The sequence below is a fragment of the Adiantum capillus-veneris genome, chromosome 22 (assembly GCF_014529385.1).
Source record: "Adiantum capillus-veneris isolate H3 chromosome 22, ASM1452938v2, whole genome shotgun sequence".
NCBI lineage: Eukaryota > Viridiplantae > Streptophyta > Polypodiopsida > Polypodiales > Pteridaceae > Adiantum > Adiantum capillus-veneris.
This window is the reverse complement of record NC_140952.1, coordinates 107,801,094-107,809,252: the sequence shown is the minus strand read 5'-3', so window position 1 is coordinate 107,809,252 and position 8,159 is coordinate 107,801,094.

Below are 8,159 nucleotides of genomic sequence, written 5' to 3'. Positions count from 1 at the left end.
TCTCGCTCTCTCTCTCTCTCTCTCTCTCTCTCTTTTTCTCTCTCCCTCTTTCCCTCTCTCTATCTCTCTCTTTCCCTTTCTTCCTCTATCCATCTCTCTCTCTTCCCCCCCCCCCCCCTCTCTCTCTCTCTCTCTCTCTCTCTCTCTCTCTCTCTCTCTCTCTCTACCTCTCTTTCCCTCTCTCCCTCTATGTATCTCTCTCTCTTTCCCTCTTTCTCTATTTCTCCCTCTCTCCATCTCTCCCTCTCTCCTTATCTCTCTCTCTCTCTCTCTCTCTCTCTCTCTCTCTCTCTCTCTCTCTTTCCTTCTTTCGTCTCTCTCTATCTCTCTCTTGAGTACACACGATATACGTGGTTCACCCAATGTCGGATACATCCACGGAAAAGCATCCACTTAATGGATTTAGTACTTCAAACAAGAAGTAGGTTACAAAGGGATTATACCCTTAATAGAGCTCCCACCTTGCTTCACTCTCACCACCTCAAACCCACCTTGTTGCATCAACTTCACACTATCAAATGTGTGTAGAAATGGCCCCCTTTTATAGGCCAAAAGGGTTGCCCTCTCTCATGAGAGGCAGCCATGTGTAGTCGCCCTTGTGTAGATAAGTCCAAATCGGACCCTCCAATCCGCCTATGTGTGGCCGCCCTTGAGAAGACAAGTCCTTCTTTGAAATCGTCCACCGGCCATTTTTTAATTTGGCCACCGGCCATTGACTTCCGACCATCGGCCAACCGGCCAAATGACCTCCAAACGACCGACCGTTTTGCGATCACTTTTCGACCGCCGTCTAGCCATAATATTCCTGCGAAAAGGAATATTTTGGCCGTCGTGAAAATTTTGGTTTCTAACGCATGATTTTGGTTCACGCACAATGGCTTCTCCTCATAATGGGGGCCTTGCAAGTGTGTGTGTGTTTACCATAAAAAATTACAAAGGGGTAAATCAGGATCCATACTTAACAATCTCCCACTTGGAGCTTGATCTCCAAACCAAACCTGTGACTACTTTCCATCGTGGCTTCTTATCCTTGAATGCCGATTGAAGATGAGCAAAAACTCAACTTCTCCTTGTTGACCACCTTTGTAAACATGTCTGCAGTATTTTCACTTGTATGCACCTTTCCTAACTTTAGCTGTCCCTCTTTCAAAAGAGTGCGTATGAAGTGATATCTCACCTCAATGTGCTTTGTCCTTGAATGAAAGGCTAAGTTCTTTGCAAGATGGATAGCACTTTGGCTATTACTGTACAAGACACAATTGGCTTGTTTGAATCCAAGCTCTTCTAACAATTTGTGAAGCCACTTAATTCCTTTGCTTGCCTCCGTCATTGCTACATACTCTACTTCTGTGGTAGAAAGTGAGACTACTTTCTGCAGCTTTGAAGCCCAACTTATTGTTGTGCCTCCAATCGTGAATACATAGCTACTAGTGCTCCTTCGAGTATCTTTGTCACCTGACATATCTGCATCAGCATACCCTTCTAGAAAAATATCTGTTTCTCCAAAATACAAAGCATTTGTTGTTGTCCCTTTTAGATAGCTAAGTATCCACTTCACAGCTTGCCAGTGCTCTTTAACTCGGTTGTCCATGAACCTACTTACAACTCCCACTGCATGTGCAATGTGTGGCTTGTCCAGACCATTTTAAAGTGACCAACCAAAGGTGTAGAAACCATTTTTGCATTTTACATTGCAAACCTTTCTAGTACCTTCTTGATGTAATCCTCTTGAGATAGCTTTATTGTCTTCTTCGTCCTATCCCTTAATATCTTGATACCAAGTATCCTCTTTGCAGCACCCAAATCTTTCATTGAAAAAGATTTAGGCAGCTCCTCTTTTAGGTCTTTGATGTCCTGCATGTTAGCACTTGCAATCAGCATGTCATCAACATACAACAATAGGATGATGAACTTCCCATCTCCCAAGTTATTTGTGTAGACGCAGTGATCCGAGTTGAATCTTGTGAATCCATGATCCAAAATCCATCAATCAAAATTCAAGTACCATTGTCTTAATGCTTGCTTTAAACCCTACAAGCTCTTCTTTAATCTGCAAACCATTTTCTCTTTACCTTTTACTTCATACCCCTTTGGTTGAAGCATGTAAATTTCCTCCTTTAATTTGCTCAAGAGTCAGATCATGAGTAGCCACAAGGCTTAAGACAAGCCTAATTGAGTTCATTTTTACAACAGGAGAAAATATTTCATTGAAGTTAATACCTTTCTTTTGAGGAAGCCCTTTTACCACAAGCCTAGACTTGTACCTTTTCTTTCCACCTTCAGCTTATACACCCATTTGTTTTGAAGTGCTCGCTTACCTTTAGGCAACTCAATCGACTCCCATGTTTGGTTGCGATGTAATGAGTCCATCTCCACTTGCATGCTCTTCATCCATTATTCTCTGGATTTGTGTTGCATAGATTCTTCGTATGATTCTGACTCTCAAGAATCTGAGATCAAGAGATGGTTGAAGAAAGGAATGAACCTTTTTGGAGGTCTACTTGCTCTTGTAGATCTTTGGGGAATAGGTTGAGGCTCCTTATTTGGTTGACATTGTCACCGTTTGCAGTCCTTGAGTCTTCACCGTCCTCAAGCTCCATGTACTCATCACCTGTTTCTTTTGTTTGTTTTCTTTCCAAGTAATCTTTGTACATATTTTGTTCGTAAAAAATTACATCCCTACTCCAAAATATTTTACCATCTTCAGGATTCCATAGGCGATACCCAAAGTCACTTTCTCCATAGCCAATGAAGAAAGAATTTTTGGACTTTGCATCTAGCTTTGATCTTAAGCTTCTATCTATGTGCATGAAAGCCTCACACCCAAACACTTTGAGAAATGTATAATTCACCAGTTTACTTGTACATGCCTCTTTTGGAACTCCCCCATCCAATGCCGTTGAGGGTGACCGGTTGATTAAGTACACAGATGTACTTACAGCTTCTGCCCAAAGCCCAAGCGGTAGGCTTGCATGTAGACGCATGCTTCGTGCTTGCTCCATGATTGTTCTATTCATCCCTTCTGAAATCCCATTTTGTTGAGGTGTCCTTAGGTTTGTCTTTTGCCTCTGAATGCCATTGCTAGCACAAAAGCTTTCAAAATCTTGGCTGCAATATTCACATCCATTGTCGGATCTGAGGCATTTAACCTTGGTACCTACTTCATTATCCACAAAGGCTTTCCACCTTTGAAATATGGAAAACACATCGGATTTATCCTTCATGACATAAACCCATGTTTTCCTAGTCGCATCGTCTATGAATGTTACATAATACAATGAACCACCAAGTGATGGTATACTTGCAAGACCCCAAACATCAGAATGAACCAGCTCAAGTTTTTTATTTTTTCTTTTGTTCTTGATTTTTTAAATTTTACCCTCTTTCATTTACCATAAACACAATCTTCAGATAACTCTAAGTCCACTTCTTTCAAACCTGGTAAAAGCTTCTTTGTTTGAAGGATTTGCGTTCCTTTGGCACCCATATGCCCAAGCCGGTAGTGCCACACCACACTGTCGACTTCCTTAGCTATTGCACAAGTTGGAGATTGCATGCTAACAGTACACAAGTAAAGCGTACTGACCTTTTCTCCCTTGGCAACCACCAAAGATCCCCTTGAGATCTTCTATCTTTTCTTCCAAATGCAATGTTGTGACCTTCATCATCCAATTGTCCTGTAGAGATCAAATTTTTGCAAAGAGAAGGAACATGCCTAACATCTTTATACTTCCATTTACTTTCGTTAGCAGTTTTGACACAAATTGTACCTTTGCCGAAAATTTCACAAGCTTCATATCATCTCCCAAGTATACATACCCAAAATTATCTTTGGTGTAATCTTGAAAATGTTGCTTGTGTGGTGTCGCATGGAATGAAACACAATGTCTCATGAGAGAATTAGAGCATCTTGCTCTAGTTTGCCTAGCACATTGGCCTCTGATGTTGTCTTGTTTTCTTGAGACTCCGACTCCTTCTTATCCTTGGAACAACAATCCTTCTTGACGTGGCCCTTCTTGCCGCAGTTCCAACATTCAAGAACTGACTTTGTGCATGACTTGCTCCATCTTGAGCGATCACAACCCTTTTGGTTTTTGAACCTCTCCTTATGCCTTCCTCTTGTTTCCACTGACAGTGCAACAATTGATGATTCTCTTGTGCTTCTCCTTCGCATTTCCTCACTTAGGAGAACACCCACAACATCATCAAACTTAAGTGTAATTGTGCCAGAAATAGGATTGCTTACTGCCATCACAAGGCTGTCCCAACTATCCGATAGAGATGATACTATAAGGAGAGCTTGCACTTCGTCATCAAAATTTGTTTTCAATGATCGAAGATGACTTATGCTGTTATTAAAGTCATCTAGGTGTTCTGCAACTGAACCATTCTCTGCCATCTTTAGATTGAACAAGCGCTTCATGAGAAAAACCTTTGAATGATGATGGTTTCTTGTAGAAGTCGTCAAGTGACTTCATTAAGTCCTCTGTGGTATTCATCCTCGAAACATAGAAGGCCACCGTTGACGCCAAGCTTAACCGGATTGTTCCCAGTGCCTTTTGATCAAGGACAATCCATGCTTCATCTGCCACATCGTTGCGGGCTTCTTTGCAAGACCGCCTAGTGGCAAATAGAGGTCCTTCTGGTAGAGATAGTCTTCAATCTGCATCTTCCAATGTTGGTAGTTTTTGCCATTGAACTTCTCGATCTTGAGCTTCCTTTCCTCCTCCATTACTCCCACTCAATTCAAGGAATCCTTTCCTTGAGATAATTTAGCTACGAGAAAACCTTGCTCTGATACCAATTGTTAGGAAATATGACGTAGCTAAGTAGATAGTTGAGTAGATTACTTAATGGAGAGAGATAATTTTCATACACAAGAGATTGTAGAGTAGAGTAGAGAGAGAGAGAGAGAGAGAGTACACACGATATACGTGGTTCACCCAATGTGGGCTACATCCACGGGAAAGCATCCACTTAATGGCTTTAGTACTTCAAACAAGAAGTAGGTTACAAAGGGATTGTACCCTTAATAGAGCTCCCGTCTTGCTTCACTCTCATCATCTCACACCCACCTTGTTGCATCAACTTCACACTGTGAAATGTGTGTAGAAATGGCCTCCTTTTATAGGCAAAAAGGTTGTCCTCTCTCATGAGAGGCAGCCATGTGTACGCGCCCTTGTGTAGATAAGTCCAAATCGGACCCTCCAATCTGCCCATGTGTGGCCGCCCTTGAGAAGACAAGTCCTCCTTTGAAATTGGCCACCGGCCACTGACCATTGACTTTCGAGCACCGGCCACCGGCCATTGACTACGGGCTACCGGCCTAACGAGCGACCGTTTTTTCGACCACTTTACGGTGCCGTCCGGCCATAATATTTCGATGAAAAGAAATATTCCGGCCGTGAAAATTTTGGTTTCCAGCGAGTGATTTTGATTCATTCACGATGGCTTCTCCTCATAATGAAGGCCTTACAAATGGGCATTTTTACGACAAAAAATTACAATGGGTAAATCAGGCTCCATACTTAACACCTCTCTAAAATCTATCTTCTCTATCTATCCCTCTTTCTCTCTCTTTCCCTCTTTCCTCTCTTTCTCTCTCTCCCCCTCTCATTCTCATTCTCATTCTCTATTTCTCTCGCTCTTTCCCATCTCTCTCTCTCTCTCTCTCTCTCTCTCTCTCTCTCTCACAGACACACACACACACACACACACACACACACACACACACACACACACACACACATTATCCATTCCCTAACAAATCCAGTTTTGCACATTCATTTGCAAACAAATCTTACACAAAGAGATTCTAACAAATCTAACATTTGCAAACAAATCTAGCAAATCTACCATGCACAAAGTGATTTCATCTACATCACAATGCAACTTATATCAAATGAACGAGGTATGTCTCTCTATCTCTATCTTTCTCTTTTTTTTTAAAATGCATGTGTGTGTGTGTGCACGTGCGTGTGTGTATTTCTATATGTGTGTTTGTGGAGTAGAATACACTAGGGAAAGATGGGAGGGGAGGCGGGGGGGTGTTTTGTGTTTACCTCAGGGGTAGCACGGTTGCCCGTTAGGTTGAGCTTCCAAGGACGAGCGCAGTAAACCCCCTTTGATGAAGTCGTTGAAAGAAAATCAAAGCTCCTCCTCCACCTGAACACGTGTGCGTGTGAGTGTGTGTGTGTGTGGGTTATTGTTGTTGTTGTTGTGTTTGTGGAAGGGAGAAGGTGGAGAGAGATGGACTAGGGAGAGAGGGAGTGAGGGTGTGGAAGGTGGAGAGGGGGGGAAGGAGCTTGAAGATGTAGCGATGGTGGAGGGCAGGGTATGCAACAAAAATGCGGCATACTCTGTCCTCCTTCCTTTTTTAGGCGCCAGGCTTTATCGCGGTTATTACTTCATGTATTATTGCGCTTATTTTCGCGACCCGTCATTTCAAACAAATACAAGAGTATCGAGGGGGGGCGGGGGCGGGGGCGGGGTACAAACCACCCCTCTACCTTTAGACATCAATTATTTCATTTCTTAGCCTTTTGAGTTTTTTTATGAAGATTTTTTATATTTTTACGAGTACTTTTTTTGTATTACTTCTAGATGTTTTTATTTGTATTTTTAAAGTCGACTTTTATTGAAAAACTATTGTAGCACTCATTGCACTTTATTCTCTTTGAATTTAACGTCATTTCTTTTTTTAATTGAAAGGAAATTTTTCTAATTACATAATTATTTTTTAGTGCACATATGACTAAAAAACAATTATTGCATGTACAGGACATCGATTGGAGTCCCTGAGCGCGATCGATGGCTCAAGGAAAAACTCCCTTGTCCTTGCGCAAAGTGCAAAAGGGCAATCCCTTGCTTGAGACGCATTGCATTGGACCACGTGGAGAACGAAGGGCTATGGCATCCTCAAAAAAGCACTTGGAGAGATGAGAGCTCACCCATCGCTTGAGGAGGTGCCCATTGGTCTCTGTTTGGGGGTGATGCATCGGCGCGTAAGACTGAATGGCAAAGGCAAGAGCTATTGGATAATTTGGGTGCACCGCATGGTGATCCTCCCATTAGCTCTACTTCAAAAGCTCCTGTGGCGTCTCAGTCTCACTTTGAGACAGAGGATGAGTGCATTTTCGACATGTGTGATGAGTTACTGGATCATGAACACAACATGTGCAAGGAGGATTGCCAACCCTGCACTCAACGAGAAGCAACAATGGAGGATAGATTGATGGCGAGTGCTTGAACACCTCTTTACGACGATGCACAGTACTCGGTGCTCCAGGCATCGTTGGAAGTCCTCAACATGCAAGCAAAATTCGGTTAGAGCAATGCAAGTGTCGGTGCACTCCTTGGGGAAGTTTGAAATATGGCTCCTAATTATATACCCTTCACTCGCTTTATGGTGCCTCCTCCTTGCAATTGTACTAATATGCTTGTTTGTTGTAGTTTGATGCGCAAAATGTTGCCAAAAGATCACCACATGCCTCTAGATTGCCGACAAGCTATATCATATGTCACTGCACTTGGAATGGAGAATGAACACATCCATGCGTGCGTCAATGATTGCATGCTATACCGCAATGAGCACACACATGCTACCTCATGTCCCGTGTGCGGGGAAGCATGATACAAGACCGGAGTGAGCGGGTGCACCTACCCCACAAGGTATTGAGACATTTTCCATTAATTCCTTGCATTCAACACATGTTTAAAAGTAGGTCTATCATGGAGCTTCTCACGTGGCACACCAACCACTGCCCAAAGGATGGAATAATGTGTGTCCCTGCCAGTTCACCTGCATGGAGGCACATCAAAACTCAGTGGCCAGAGTTTGGGTTGGAGACTTGACACTTGAGGCTTGGGTTAGCAAGTGATGGTATCAACCCCTTTGGCACTAAGTCTACTTCATGGAGCACTTGGCCTGTGGTGATCGTCAACTACAATATTCCACCATGGGAGACAACCAAGAAGGGAAATATACTTCTTTCCTTGCTTGTGCAAGGGAAGTACAAAGTGTCAAAATATTGACATCTACCTCGAGCCCCTCATCGAGGAGTTGGAGGAGTTATGGAGAGGCCTTCATGTTGTAGATATCTCCCTTGCAAAGGGGGAAAGAGAATCCATTGTGAGGGGAATCCTTATGTGGACTATGC